Raw genomic sequence first — 16060 nt, 5'->3', positions numbered from 1 at the left:
TGATGTGCGCTGCTGTCCTCTTTGTCTTCAAGACCGATGGACATTGCCACAATGATTGTATTTTCGACGTCGACGTCGGCATTGGTTTGTTGGGAGACAGAAACCAAATGAAATTATGGTGGATTAACATGGTTTATTGATCTCAGTGGCAGACACCAAATAATACTACTACTACAATTGTAAATCAAAACGGTTTATCAGAGAGAGAGAGAGAGAGAGAGAGATGGTGAGCTAGGTGGTCAAATTAAAGACAGTGGAGGAAATGGTAATTGGAGAGGAATGATGCATTGAGGCCCTATTTGGTTCCAAATAAGTCACCAACTTATAAGTCGAAAAGTGCAAAAAGTGACTTATTTTGCCAAACAGACCCAACTTATAAGTCACCCCAACTTATAAGTCATAAGTTGCTCCACCCCAACTTAAAACTTATAAGTCACCCCTTTTTATATGGGTCCCGCCACCTTTACATAAAAAATAAGATGAGAAGGTGTGCTCAGGTGACTTATAAGTCAGATGGCAACCAAACAGACGTAACTTATAAGTCACTGGTTTTAAATCACCCGACTTATAAGTTAGGTGACTTATTGAAACCAAACAGACCCCGATGTAGCCTGCCCAAGCTCTCACGGCCAAGTTAATCTACTCGAGTGCAAGGGAGAGGAGGCCTCTCGCTTTCATGTAGTAGCTAGCTAGGTTCTTAGCACCAGCCTTTGGTTTGTCCCTGGTTAAGAAAGGATGAGACATGTCCCGAGTGATGGTTTTTACTGTTTGTCCTGCCAATAATCAAATGCGGCATCATTTCATACTTCAGTGTCACAATAAATAACCACTCCGTATGGCCGAGAGGGACAAAGGGGCCCGAAAGGTTGGACCCGGTACTAGCCTCACTACTTCACCACTCAGTGTACTACCTGAGACCTTCACTCTAGCTAGGTGCAATATTTTATCCACTAAAAAATACTAGCTAGGTGCAATATCTTGGCACCGTAAGAAAGCAATGGCCTTGGTGCCATGTGTTTGGGCAGATTAAGAAACCCAAGTGTGGTGCTTAATTAGTGGCTGATGGAGTAGGGGTTTAGGTGGTGGTTGAGGGTCAACAGGGTTTGCTTGCGTCGAACTTCATCATCGGTTGTGTCGTCCGTCCCCTTTGGGGTCGTGTCCGAGCGCCTCCTCCTCCTCCTCCTCTTTTTGCAATCTTATCTTGAGATCATCTCCTTGAGAGACACAGCTACCTAATTTCGCACAATGATAAGCATAGAAGGTAGACCTTGAAATCTTGGCGGGAGAGGCTGCATTTTGCTCCGAAACCATTTTTAGCAGCAGTATGCATTTTCTAGAACGGTGCTACGCACAAGATCAGTGCTTGTACCATTCAGAACGAAGGTAGTAACAGGACGAAGCGGAATAAAGCTCAGGCAATGGCTTGTTGGGGTAACCTTGCTGCATGCGTGCTGAAAGGGGTTGCGCCACGGCGCGCCTTGGAATGATCTCTCACTTGCACCCAAGAAGCAAAGGTTAAAAGGGACATGTGCACGCAGCATGAGTGGAATGCTTTGCGTCCCTCGCTCCCATTGGGCCGGAGACCCTCCAAAAATGATGCGCCTGCTGCACGCCCCGGCCCGACCCGTGGTGGTTCCCCTCAAAGTCTTTCTGCCTGCCTGCTATGTCCGTCTTTAACTTCCTCTGAATATCATCGACAAAATGAGCATGGCGTGATCAGGCCAACCACACCACACATGCGGTGCGAGGGTCCACGTACGTTGTTGCCCTGTGATCGCAGACGGGAAAGGAACTTGAGCTGCACAAGTGAAGTGACAGTGCTGTACATGGAAGCCAACGGGCAAATTTACGTCCGCCGTGACGTCAATTGCGAGCTCGATGTATCGGACAGGGACAGCCGGGGAAGCCAGGGCTCCGGCGTCGGCATTGCATGCGCGGCGCGTGACCGGATGACGGCGACCGGGTCCGGCCAGGTTAGCTGCACTGTGGGTCTGTGGCGTTGTGGTTGCGAGACGACACGGCACGGTATTGTGCCGCGTCGCTGCTTGCTCTTCTGGCTGGACTGGACACTGGAGAGCGACGCGCCAGCCACGACCTTAGTGTTTTTTCCCTCGTGGAGCTGTATTCCTTTTCTCGATCAGAACTTTCGTGGGCCTATACCCAGTTTACGATAAGAAACATATGGATAGATATCGGGCCATGGCGCGAGCAAAACGAGATTGCAAGATAGGCCGGCAGCAGGGCCATGAAATATCAGGCAGCGTTCTGTCTTGCTCTTTTTTTTAGTCTAAACGTATTTATTAATAACAATATTCATAGGGATACAATGGAGGTCGGGGGGGTTGAGAAAAGCGTGTTTAGCGAGGCTATAAGCTAGCCTCAATATTTGTGTCTCTTCCTTCGAATATGAAGGGGCAATGATCAAACTGGCTAATTGTAGATCTAATCTCTCCACATGTGCTAATGCTAGCATGTGTGCATCCGTGTTCTTATGAATGTCATTCACCACGACCCGACAGTCCGACATAGGTTGGTTGTAGCGAGACGTAGGTTGCGCTCGCGCCACACACCTGCCTAAATGGGCTGGCCGAGTGCTCTAAGCATTTAAAAATGTTAAAATGTGTATAGAGGAAACGTTTCTCATGTATACGAAAAATCTATACAATAAATATGTAATGTACATCTAAAGAGTTGATCATGTATTTAAAAATGTTAAGTAAGTATTAAAAAATTGTTAATCAAACATTCGAAAATTTTAAATTTGTATAGAAAATATATTTGACATGTATACCAGAAAAATACAATGTGTATGATAAAATATTGACCATGTACTTAAGAAATGTTAAATCTGTATTAAATATGTTCCTGGTGTATACACAAAATGTATCGTTGTGTGTCAAAAATGTTTATTTCCATTAGAAAATGTGCGATGTGTATTAAAAAATGTTGACCATGTATTAAAGATGTTAATTTTGTATTTGAAACAAAACAAAGGTCTATATAAAAAATGTATTACATATACCAACGTGTATGTAAATAATTAGTTTAAAAAAACGCTAATCATGTATTTGAAAAATGGCAAACGTATATTTGAAACATGTTTCTGACGTATAAGAAAAATGTATAATGTTTGCTGAAAAAATTGGCATGTGTTGAACAAAATAGAAACCGATGTAAATCAACAAATAAACAAAGAAATCTAATAAAACAAAAAATAGAATGAAAACTGAAGAAAACCAATAAAAATAATGAAAGAGTCAAAACCAGAAAAGAAAAAGGAAAAAAACCGATGAATACCAACAAAGAAAGAAGAAAACTGTAGAACAATAAACAAAATAGGAAAGAAAAGAAGAATGCTGACCACGTATATAAAAATGTCCCTGATGTATAGAGAAAATTTATATGGTTATGGTGTGGGGGAAAATGTTTATTTTCATTATTATTTCTATCGTGTATTTCAAAAATATTGACCATCTATTAAAAAAAGTGTACAAATCTTGTATTTAAGAAACGGTGTACATAGTGTATTTAAAAAATGTTCAACATGGGTCAACAAAAATGGTTTACGTGTACACTAAAAATCTACATTATACAGAAAGATAGACACGTGTTCAAAAAAAAGTAATGAACGAAAACCAACAAAGAAACAAAGCAAAGCAAAGAAAACAAACGAAAGACAAAAATGAAACAAAGATAAAAAAAAGGATGGAAAACAGAATAAATACCAGTGCAAAAAAGGAAAAGAAATAAACTAAACAAAAAAACCGTAGGAAACTATAAAAAAAGCAATGAAAGGTGAAGAAAACAAATAAAATCAAGAAAGAAACAAAATAATGAATGAAATGATTTGTTTGGAAAAAATTAAAGAAAACCAATGCAACAACATTGCAAACAGTACAAATGAGAAAAAACAAAGAAAACCCGAAAAAACAAAGAAAAGCGAGTGTGCGAACGGTACACTCCCTTAAGATTCACTCGATCTAGCCAAGGTCCGATACAAAATGAAGAACAACGGGGATCTAGAAGTAGAGATGAGAAAAAACAAAGAAAACCAGAAAAAACTAAGAAAAGCGAGTGTGCGAACATTACACTCCTTTAAGATTCACTCGATCTAGCCAAGGTCCGATACAAATTGAAGAACAATGGGGATCTAGAAGTAGAGATGAGAAAAAACAAAAAAAACACCAGAAAAAACAAAGAAAAGCGAGTGTGTGAACGTTACACTCCCTTAAGATTCACTCGATCTAGCCAAGGTCCGATACAAATTGAAGAACAACAGGGATCTAGAAGTAGAGATGAGAAAAAACAAAGAAAACCAGAAAAAACAAAGAAAAGCGAGTGTGTGAATGTTACACTCCCTTAAGATTCACTCGATCTAGCCAAGGTCCGATACAAATTGAAGAACAACGGGGATCTAGAAGTAGAGCCAGGAGGTGGGAGAGGGGATTACCAATGGACACTTAACACTAACTTCTACCACATCGGGCCTGGGTACGTAGGTTGGCCTGACGCTCCCTCCTGGCCTGGGTGGGCTTTGGCTGCGCCTTCGGGTTGTTGCGGTCCATGTATGTTCCCGTTAGAACGAGCGAACAAGCAAGTCTTTAGCGTATGAAAACACAATGGGACGGCCCAATACCAGCATGCGCGAGAGAAGCTTCACGCGAGGTGAGCATGTATCTCGCTATAAGCTAGGTATAACTCCCGTAATTCCCTCAAAAAAAAAAGGTATAACTCCCGTAAGACCTGGGAGCAACTAGTTAACGAGCGCTTCTTCGGGAGCCTCGTAACGATCAGCGTCACTTGGCGCGCTCTCGGCCATTCGCCATGTGTCGTGCTTTGGACGCTCCTTCTGGATTTTGTTTTTTTTTTATTTTTCCGCACGTGTTTTCGGTTTTTAAAAGGGTTTTTTCGATTTTTTCGATGTTTTGGTTTTCTCCCGGTCATTCTTAGCTTTTCAATCAAAAAAAATTTGTGCGAAAAAACGCGTTTTCTTTCTTTTTCGCGTAAGTCATAGTTTTTTTTTCGCGAGAGGCACGGTTGTGCTTTAGCGAGAGTCACGGCCGTGCCTTTTGGAAATGAAAAAAAATGTGTTTTCTATTTTTTTCTTTCACGAGAGTCACGGTTTTCCTTCCGCAAGAGGCACGGTTGTGCTTTCGCGAGAGTCACGATCGTGCCTCTCGGAAAGGGAAAAACAAAATGCGTTTTCTACTTTTTCTTTCTTTCGCGAGAGTCATGGTTTTGCTTCCGCGAGAGGCACGATTGTGCTCTCGCGAGAGTCACGACTGTGCCTCTCAGAAAGGGAAAAAAATACGCGTTTTCTGTTTTTTTTCTTTCACGAGAGTCACGGTTTTGCTTCTGGGAGAGGCACGGTTGTGATTTCACGAGAATTACGGTCGTGCCTCTCGGAAGCGAAAAAAAACGTGTTTTCTGTTTTTTTTTCTTCCAAGAGAGTCGCGGTTTTGCTTTCAGGAGAGGCACGGGTGTGATTTCGCGAGAGGCACGAGCATGCCTCTTTCGGAAAGGGAAAAAACCATGCTCCCGATCCAGTTTTTTCGTCCGGTTTCGTTCGTAAAAAAAAAGTCCGTCAAAACCTATCAACATGGGATCTAGTTTTGAAGACCTCGACGCGAGGAATCCAATGGTGAAAACGGTTCAAGATTTGGACGCATAGTTTAAAAGATAAAACATTTTGAATAAACAGATTTACGAAAAAAGAGAAAACTCCCAGGTTGCGACAAGTGGCGCGCTACATGAGTGCCATTTGTCGCGACTTGAAAATGTGAAGTGTTCTTTGCAACGAGTACTTAATTAGTGATTTCGGTAAGACCTGGGTGCTCTCCCGTATGGAGCCTCCCTAAATGGGCCAGCCAAGTTGCACGAAGGGCCACAGCCTCATTTTTTCGTTGTTTTCACATTTTTTTCCTTTTTTTGTTTCTTTATTTAGTCTATACTTCAAAATGTTCTAAATAAATATGCTACAAAAACAGTTCATATAAAAATATAAAAAAATTCTAAGCAAGCATTTAGAAATGTAAAATTTGTATAAAGAAAATGTTTTTTGTATATGAAAAATGTGTACCATAAATATACAATGTGTGTGAAAAAAGTTAATCATGCATTTAAAAAAGTTTCAATAAAGTATTCGGGAAAAATGATAAACAAGTATTTCAAAGATGTTAATCAAGAATTTGAAAAATGTTAAATATGTAGAGAAAAAATATTGACCATATATTTAAAAAATGTTTAATATGCACCCAAGTAGTAACCTAAATGGTCTTCTATTTCTTTACAGAGAGAGTATTTGAAAATTATTAATCAAGCCTGTGAAAAAATGTTGACCATGAATTCAAACAATGTTAACCTTGTATTGTATTAAAAAATGTCCAACTTGTATTTCACAATGTTAATCAACCAGATGAAAAATGTTAAATGTATATAGAAAAAATGTTGACCATGTATTAAAATTTTATTAATCTTGCATTTTTAAAAATGTCATAAAGAATTAGAAAAATGTTAAATGTGTATAGAAAAATATTGAGCATGCATGAAGAAAATGTTAATCAAGCATTTGACAATGTATACAATGTTTATAGAAAAATGTTGACCATGTATTCTAAAAATATCTATCTTGTATTTAAGAAATATTAATCAAGCTTTTGAAAATGATTAAAACGTGCATAGAAAAGTCGTTGATCATGTATTAAAAAATCAAGAAAGAATTAAAGAATAAGAAGAGAACCGATGAAAACCATGTAATAAATAAAACGAAAACAAAGAAAGAAAAGCAAACAAAAACCATGAAAACCGAGAAAGAAACTAAGAAAGACAAAGAAAGGAAAGAAAAAAGAGAAACTAGTAAAAACCGTGAAAGAAACAAAGACAACCAATAAAACAACAACGAAAAACATAAGGCTGAAGAAAACCAGTGAAGAAACAGAGGAAACAGATAGGAAAAATAAGGAAAAAAAAATGAAAGAAACGAGTACATCAACCACCACGAGCGATGTTCTCAATTGATAACAGCCAAAGGATAACAAAATATACAAAAAAGGGCCGGGCCAGTATTGTAGCGGGGCCAAAATGCTTTATGGGAGACCGAAGGAACACCTGCTATAAGCAATATATAGCTTTTGCGAGAAATGTCAGAAATCGAAATGATCTACGCCCGTCAGCGAGTGGGTAGCGGCCCATCAAGTTTTTCTTTTCTTTTCACTACTTTCCATATGCACTCTCTCGTAGCGGCCGGTCGTTTATTTCTTCAGTTTCCCCTACGGTACTGGAACGCTGGTAGTGCTCCATCAAGTTTTCTTTTTTGTATTTGTTTTATTCTCGGGTTTACCCGATTTTAACCTTTTGTTTTATTTCCTTTTTCCCGTATTGATTTTATTTCTAAAAATTGTTTTTTCAATTCTATTGTGTCCTTTTCATTTTTATCCAGTTCCTCAAATACATGTCAGACTTTTTCTAATACATTCTCCATATAAACATCAAAATAGTTTTCAGATACATGTGGAATATTTTCCAAATGAATGTTGAACATTTCATCCGAATACAGTATTAATATATCCCGCAAAAAAAGAATACAGTATTAATATTAGTCAAATGCGTGTTGAAAAAAAATGTATACATGTTGAAAAAATTTAGATACATGTTGAGCATTTTTTCAAATACGCATTGAACTTATTTCTGAATACATGTTGAACATTTGTCAAATGCACATTGAAGATTTTTAGAATATGCCATGAACATTTTTTTCAACACACATTTAACTTTTCCCATAAATGCCATGGACATTTTTTAAGTGTTACGGATATTTTTTAAATGCAACGAAATTTTCTTTGAATGCCACACAACATTATTACAAAATTCCAAGATTTTATAAATTTTTATAATCAGTTCTTATTTTAAAAAATATATTTAAAATGCCACAAAGTTTTATTTTATTGGTACGATATTGTTTCTAAATGTACACGAACAATTAAAAAAAGTATAAACAGTTCTTAAATTTTTTACATGAACTATATTGTATAAACAATTCTAAAAAATGTAACAATTGTTTGGAACTGCGATGAGTAAATTTTCGAATCATCTGAACAAAGGTGCGCACGCCAATTTTATTTTTTCAAACTTGCGCTGGGTTACACGGTAACGCACAGCCACCGCCCCGGTTTCTCGGCTGGCCCATGTGCGGTGCGAGACGACCTCGTTTTTTTCAAAAAAAAAAGTGTTGTGTTTTTCTGTCGTTTCTGTTTTGTATTCTTTAAAATAATTTTTGCTTTAATAACTTTTCAATTTAGAAAATTGTAAATTTCTAAAAAGAATGTACACATACTTTTAAAATGAATCTAAAATGTTCATGAATTCACTGTGATTTTCGACAATTGTTCGGAAATCATAAAATACATGTGGATTCAGAAAATATTTGTCGAAAGAATGTTCACGTATTAAAAAATATTCATAAATGTTAAAAATGGTCAAGATTCCAAAAACCTTAGATATTTCTATTATTGTTCATGAATTTTGAAAGTATTTCGTGAGTTTAGAAAATGTTCACGATTTTGGTATGTTTTTTCATGAATTCATAAAATGTCACAAACTTGGAAAAATGATTTCATGAGCACAAAAATTGTTCACAAATTGTAAATATTGTTCAGTTCAAAAATTATTTAGAAAATAAAAAAACAATATTCTCCAAATTAAACAGAAAAATGGAGTTATAATAAGCAAAGACAAAAAAACAGTTGGAAAAAATACCGGGCGACAAAACAAAATAAAAAGAGAAAATTGGTTTAGGAGAGGATTTAGAACCTTCCCAAAACCGTAATGAGGGGTTTGAACTCTTTTCTTGTTGAGCCCACGTGGCAAGTCTTCGAGACCAAGTTAATTTGAAGACTTCGGACGGAGAGGGAAGCCTTTGTAAAAAAAGGGAACCCATTACTTTCTTTGACAAAGATAAAGCTTTTAAGCATATGGTCGGAAGGGTCAACCGTAAAGGGAGACCCAAAAATATATAAAGCAGTTGAAGGCTTCAAATTCGTTCCAAATTATTAAAAGGAGAACTCTCCTACCAAGACGAAGACGTCAAAGCCGAAGACATCGAGCCGAAGACATTGGTCCGAGGATGGAGTTGCCGTCCTCGGCCTTGAAGACAAGTTTAGCGGCTACTGACGGTGTCCTGGACTAGGGGGTGATGGCCTATACGACCCATGGTCCGTAGGCTGAACTCACAGCCCACCGATCACTACAAGGGGGTACTCCGGAAGCCATGAACCATGACATGATCAAGATGGAAACCTCCGAAGGCTTGGCATGTACTTCGGGGATAGCTCAGTAACCGGCATGTTGGCAACCGACCATATGTGTAACCTAGGTACCCTCGTATGTATATAAGCTGCGGGTTTAGTCTTTAGGGACACTTATGACCCACAGGTATAGGGGATCAACCATAGTCCTTTCAATAAGTAATAGTGTCGAACTGAAAGTGCAACTATCCCTGGGTGGTTTTGGTAATTACTAACAACATATAGCTCACTAAACTAATACCATTTCAAGATGATCATTTCAGAAAATTCAATGATTGGCATGGCATGGATTAGGAATGTGGACCCCTCAAAATGCTAAGGACACACATTGGCTCAAGCTCAAGACTCTACATTTTCATTTTAGTGATCCAAGATAGCATTGAGTCCATAGGAAAAGGCAATACTATTAAAAGGGGATGAGGTGTTGCTTAATGGCTTACTTGCCCAAAATGCTTAGTGATATGCTCCAAAAAAACCTCAACCACTTTCTCATATCCACATATGTCCCAAACCAAAAGTCAAACTCGGCCCCACCAAAATGTTCTATCCGGCGCCACCGAGTTCACTTGACATGGCCACTACCAGAAACCCTAGTCATTTCGGTCTCACCGATAGGGATCTCGGTCTCACCGAGATGGGATTGCAAACTCTCTGTTTCCCTTCGTAATGTTTCGGTCCAACCGAGATGAGCGATCGGTCCTACTGAGTTTGCAATGCAAACTCTCTGTTTCCCTCTCGTAACGTTTCGGTCTCACCGAAATGAGCGAATCGGTCCCACCGAGTTTGTCTGACCAACTCTCTGGTTAGTTTATTACCAAAATCGGTCCCACCGAGTTTGTGTAATCGGTCTCACCGAGATTACATTATGCCCTAACGCTAAAGGAATCGGTCCCACCAAGTTGACATGTCGGTCCCACCGAAAAGCCTAACGTTCACATTTTGAAGCAACAAGAGAGAGGGGAGTGCATCTTTATACCCTTGAAGATCGCGATGCGGAAGCATTGCAAGAACGCGGTTGGAGGAGTCGTACACGCAACGATTCATATCACGGTCGATTCCGATCTAAGCGCCGAACAACGGCGCCTCCGCGTTCAACACACGTGCAGCCCGGTGACGTCTCCCGCGCCTTGATCCAACAAGGAGGAAGGAGAGGTTGGGGAAGACAACTCCAGCAGCAGCACGGCGGCGTGGTGGTGGTGGAGCTGCATGGTTTCCAGTAGGGCTTCGCCAAGCACTACGGAGAACGAGGATGTGGAGAGGTAGGGCTGCGCCGAGAGAGAGAGAGAGAGAGAGAGAGAGAGAGAGAGAGACTCGTGTCTTTGACAGCCCCCAAACCCCCACTATTTATAGGAGGAGGGGAGGAGGGTGCGCCCCCTCTAGGGTTCCCACCCCTAGGGGGGTGGTAGCCCTAGATGGGATGGAGGGGGGCGCGCCCTAGGGTGGGCCTTAGGCCCATCTGCGCCTAGGGTTTCCCCTTTCCCCTCCTAGCTGCACCTTGGGCCCTGGTGGGAGGCGCACCAGCCCACTCAGGGGCTGGTCCCTTCCCACTCTTGGCCCATGCAAGCCTCCGGGGCTGGTGGCCCCTCCCGGTGGACCCCCGGAACCCTTCAGTGGTCCCGGTACATTACCGGTGACGCCCGAAACACTTCCGGTGGTCAAAACCTCACTTCCTATATATTATTCTTTACCTCCGGACCATTCCGGAACTCCTCGTGACGTCCGGGATCTCATCTGGGACTCCGAACAACATTCGGTAACCACGTACAAACTTTCCCTATAACCCTAGCATCATCGAACCTTAAGTGTGTAGACCCTACGGGTTCGGGAGGCATGCAAGCATGACCAAGACATCTCTCTGGTCAATAACCAACAGCGGGATCTGGATACCCATGTTGGATCCTACATGTCCCACGATGATCTTATCGGATGAACCACGATGTCGAGGATTCAATCAATCCCGTATACAATTCCCTTTGTCTACCGGTATGATACTTGCCCGAGATTCGATTGTCGGTGTTCCTATACCTTGTTCAATCTCGTTACCGACAAGTCTATTTTTCTCGATCCGTAACACATCATCCCGTGATCAACTCCTTGATCACATTGAGCTCATTATGATGATGTCCTACCGAGTGGGCCCAGAGATACCTCTCCGTCACACGGAGCGACAAATCCCAGTCTCGACTCGTACCAACCCAACAGACACTTTCAGAGATACCCGTAGTGCACCTTTATAGCCACCCAGTTACGTTGTGATGTTTGGCACACCCAAAGCATTCCTACGATATCCGGGAGTTGCACAATCTTATGGTCTAAGGAAATGATACTTGACATTAGAAAAGCTTTAGCAGACGAACTACACGATCTTGTGCTATGCTTAGGGATTGGGTCTTGTCCATCAAATCATTCTCCTAATGATGTGATCCCATTATCAATGACATCCAATGTCCATGGTCAGGAAACCGTAACCATCTATTGATCAACGAGCTAGTCAACTAGAGGCTCACTAGGGACATGTTGTGGTCTATGTATTCACACATGTATTACGTTCCGGATAACACAATTATAGCATGAACAATAGACAATTATCATGAACAAGGAAATATAATAATAACCATTTTATTATTGCCTCTACGGCATATTTCCAACAGTCTCCCACTTGCACTAGAGTCAATAATCTAGTTACATTGTGATGAATCGAACACCCATAGAGTTCTGGTGTTGATCATGTTTTGCTCGTGGAAGAGGTTTAGTCAACGGATCTGCGACATTCAGGTCCGTATGCACTTTACAAATATCTATTTCTCCATCTTGAACATTTTCACGAATGGAGTTGAAGCGACGCTTGATATGCCTGGTCTTCTTGTGAAACCTGGGATCCTTGGCAAGGGAAATGGCTCCAGTGTTGTCACAGAAGAGAGTCATCGGGCCCGACGCATTGGGAATAACTCCTAGGTCGGTAATGAACTCCTTCATCCAGATTGCTTCATGTGCTGCCTACGAGGCTGCCATGTACTCTGCTTCATATGTAGATCCCGCCACGATGCTTTGCTTGCAACTACACCAGTTGACCGCCCCACCATTCAAAATATACATGTATCCGGTTTGTGACTTGGAGTCATCCAGATCTGTGTCGAAGCTAGCATCAACGTAACCCTTTACGACGAGCTCTTCGTCACCTCCATAAACGAGAAACATATCCTTAGTCCTTTTCAGGTACTTCAGGATGTTCTTGACCGTTGTCCAGTGTTCCATGCCGGGATTACTTTGGTACCTTCCTACCAAACTTACGGCAAGGTTCACATCAGGTCTGGTACACAGCATGGCATACATAATAGACCCTATGGCCGAGGCATAGGGGATGACACTCATCTTTTCTCTATCTTCTGCCGTGGTCGGGCATTGAGCCATGCTCAATCTCACACCTTGCAATACATGCAATAACCCCTTCTTGGACTGATCCATATTGAACTTCTTCAATATATTGTCAAGGTATGTGCTTTGTGAAAGACCAATGAGGCGTCTCGATCTATCTCTATAGATCTTGATGCCTAATATGTAAGCAGCTTCTCCAAGGTCCTTCATTGAAAAACACTTATTCAAGTAGGCCTTTATGTTTTCCAAGAATTCTATATCATTTCCCATCAATAGTATGTCATCCACATATAATATGAGAAATGCCACAGAGCTCCCACTCACTTTCTTGTAAACACAGGCTTCTCCATAAGTCTGTGTAAACCCAAACGCTTCGATCATCTCATCAAAGCGAATGTTCCAACTCTGAGATGCTTGCACCAGCCCATAGATTGAGCGCTGGAGCTTGCACACCTTGTCAGCATTCTTAGGATCGACAAAACCTTCCGGCTGCATCATATACAATTCTTCCTTAAGGAAACCATTAAGGAATGCCATTTTGACGTCCATCTACCATATCTCATAATCATAGAATGCGACAATTGCTAACATGATTCGGACGGACTTCAGCTTTGCTACGGGTGAGAAGGTCTCATCGTAGTCAACCCCTTGAACTGGTCGGTAACCCTTAGCAATAAGCCGAGCCTTATAGATGGTCACATTACCATCCGCGTCTGTCTTCTTCTTAAAGATCCATTTATTTTGTATGGCTCGCCGATCATCGGGCAAGTCAGTCAAAGTCCACACTTCTTTTCATACATGGATCCTATCTCGGACTTCATGGCTTCAAGCCATTTGTTGGAATCCAGGCCCGCCATCGCTTCTTCATAGTTCGAAGGTTCACCGTTGTCTAACAACATGATTTCCAGGACAGGGTTGCCGTACCACTCTGGTGCGGAATGTGTCCTCGTGGACCTACGAAGTTCAGTAGTACCTTGATCCGAAGTTTCATGATCATTATCATTAACTCCCTCTCTAATCGGTGCATGCACCACAGAAACATTTTCTTGAGCTGCGCCACTTTCCGGTTCAAGAGGCAATACCTCATCAAGTTCTACTTTCCTCCCACTTACTTCTTTCGAAAGAAACTCTTTCACTAGAAAGGATCCATTCTTGGCAACAAAGATCTTGCCTTCGGATCTAAGGTAGAAGGTATACCCAATAGTTTCCTTAGGGTATCCTATGAAGACGCATTTTTCCGACTTGGGTTCGAGATTTTCAGGTTGAAGTTTCTTGACATAAGCATCGCATCCCCAAAGTTTCAGAAATGACAGCTTAGGTTTCTTTCCAAACCATAATTCATACGGTGTCGTCTCAACGGATTTCGACGGAGCCCTATTTAAAGTGAATGCGGCAGTCTCTAAAGCATAACCCCAAAATGATAGCGGTAGATTGGTAAGAGACATCATAGATCGCACCATATCCAATAGAGTGCAATTACGACGTTCGGACACACCATTACGCTGAGGTGTTCCAGGCGGCGTGAGTTGTGAAACAATTCCACATTTCCTTAAGTGCATGCCAAATTCGTGACTCAAATATTCTCCCCCATGATCTGATCGTAAGAACTTTATTTTCCTGTCACGTTGATTCTCTACCTCATTCTGAAATTCCTTGAACTTTTCAAAGGTCTCAGACTTGTGTTTCATTAAGTAGACATACCCATATCTACTCAAGTCATCAGTGAGGGTGAGAACATAACGATAGCCACTGTGAGCCTCAATGCTCATTGGACCGCACACATCAGTATGTATGATTTCCAATAAGTTGGTTGCTCGCTCCATTATTCCGGAGAACGGAGTCTTGGTCATTTTGCCCATGAGGCATGGTTCGCATGTGTCAAATGATTCATAATCAAGAGACTCCAAAAGTCCATCTGCATGGAGTTTCTTCATGTGTTTGACACCAATGTGACCAAGGCGGCAGTGCCACAAGTATGTGGGACTATCATTATCAACCCTACACTTCTTGGCATTCACACTGTGAATATGTGTAACATCACATTCGAGATTCAATAAGAATAAACCATTAACCAGCGGGGCATCACCATAAAACATATCTCTCATATAAATAGAACAACCATTATTCTCAGATTTAAATGAGTAGCCATCTCGCATTAAACGAGATCCAGATACAATGTTCATGCTCAAAGCTGGCACTAAATAACAATTATTGAGGTTTAAAACTAATCCCGTAGGTAAATGTAGAGGTAGCATGCCGACGGCGATCACATCGACCTTGGAACCATTCCTGACGCGCATCGTCACCTCGTCCTTCGCTAGTCTCCTCTTATTCCGCAGCTCCTGTTTTGAGTTACAAATATGAGCAACCGCACCGGTATCAAATACCCATGAGTTACTACGAGCGCTGGTTAGGTACACATCAAAAACATGTATATCACATATACCTTTGGCATTGCCGGCCTTCTTATCCGGTAAATACTTGGGGCAGTTCCGCTTCCAGTGACCGTTTCCCTTGCACTAAAAGCACTCAGTCTCAGGCTTGGGTCCATTCTTTGGCTTCTTCCCGGCAGCTTGCTTATCGGGCGTGGCAACTCCCTTGTCGTCCTTCTTGAAGTTCTTTTTACCCTTGCCTTTCTTGAACTTAGTGGTTTTATTCACCATCAACACTTGATGTTCCTTTTTGATCTCCACCTCCGCTGATTTTAGCATTGAATATACCTCAGGAATGGTCTTTTCCATCCCCTGCATATTGAAGTTCATCTCAAAGCTGTTGTAGCTAGGTGGAAGTGACTGAAGGATTCTGTCAACGATCGCGTCATCCGGGAGATTGACTCCCAGCTGAGACAAGCAGTTGTGCAACCCAGACATTTTGAGTATGTGCTTGCTGACAGAACTGTTCTCCTCCATCTTACAACTGTAGAACTTGTCGGAGACTTCATATCTCTCGACTCGGACATGAGCTTGGAAAACCATTTTCAGCTCTTGGAACATCTCATATGCTCCGTGTTGCTCAAAACGCTTTTGGAGCCCCGGTTCTAAGCTGTAAAGCATGCCGCACTGAACCAGGGAGTAATCATCACTACACGACTGCCAGGCGTTCATAACGTCTTGAGTTGCTGGGAAAACGGGTGCGTCACCTAGCGGTGCTTCAAGGACATATGCTTTCTTCGCAGCTATGAGGATAATCCTGAGGTTATGGACCCAGTCCGTGTAATTGCTGTTGTTGTCTTTCAGCTTGGTTTTCTCTAGGAACGCGTTGAAGTTGAGGGCAACATTAGCGTGGGCCATTTGATCTACAAGACATATTGTAAAGATTTTAGACTAAGTTCATGATAATTAAGTTCATCTAATCAAATTATTGAATGAACTCCCACTCGGATA

Source organism: Triticum urartu, chromosome 5A (assembly GCF_056163025.1).
Source record: "Triticum urartu cultivar PI428250 chromosome 5A, HENAU_Tu73, whole genome shotgun sequence".
NCBI lineage: Eukaryota > Viridiplantae > Streptophyta > Magnoliopsida > Poales > Poaceae > Triticum > Triticum urartu.
This window is presented reverse-complemented; position numbering follows the sequence as displayed.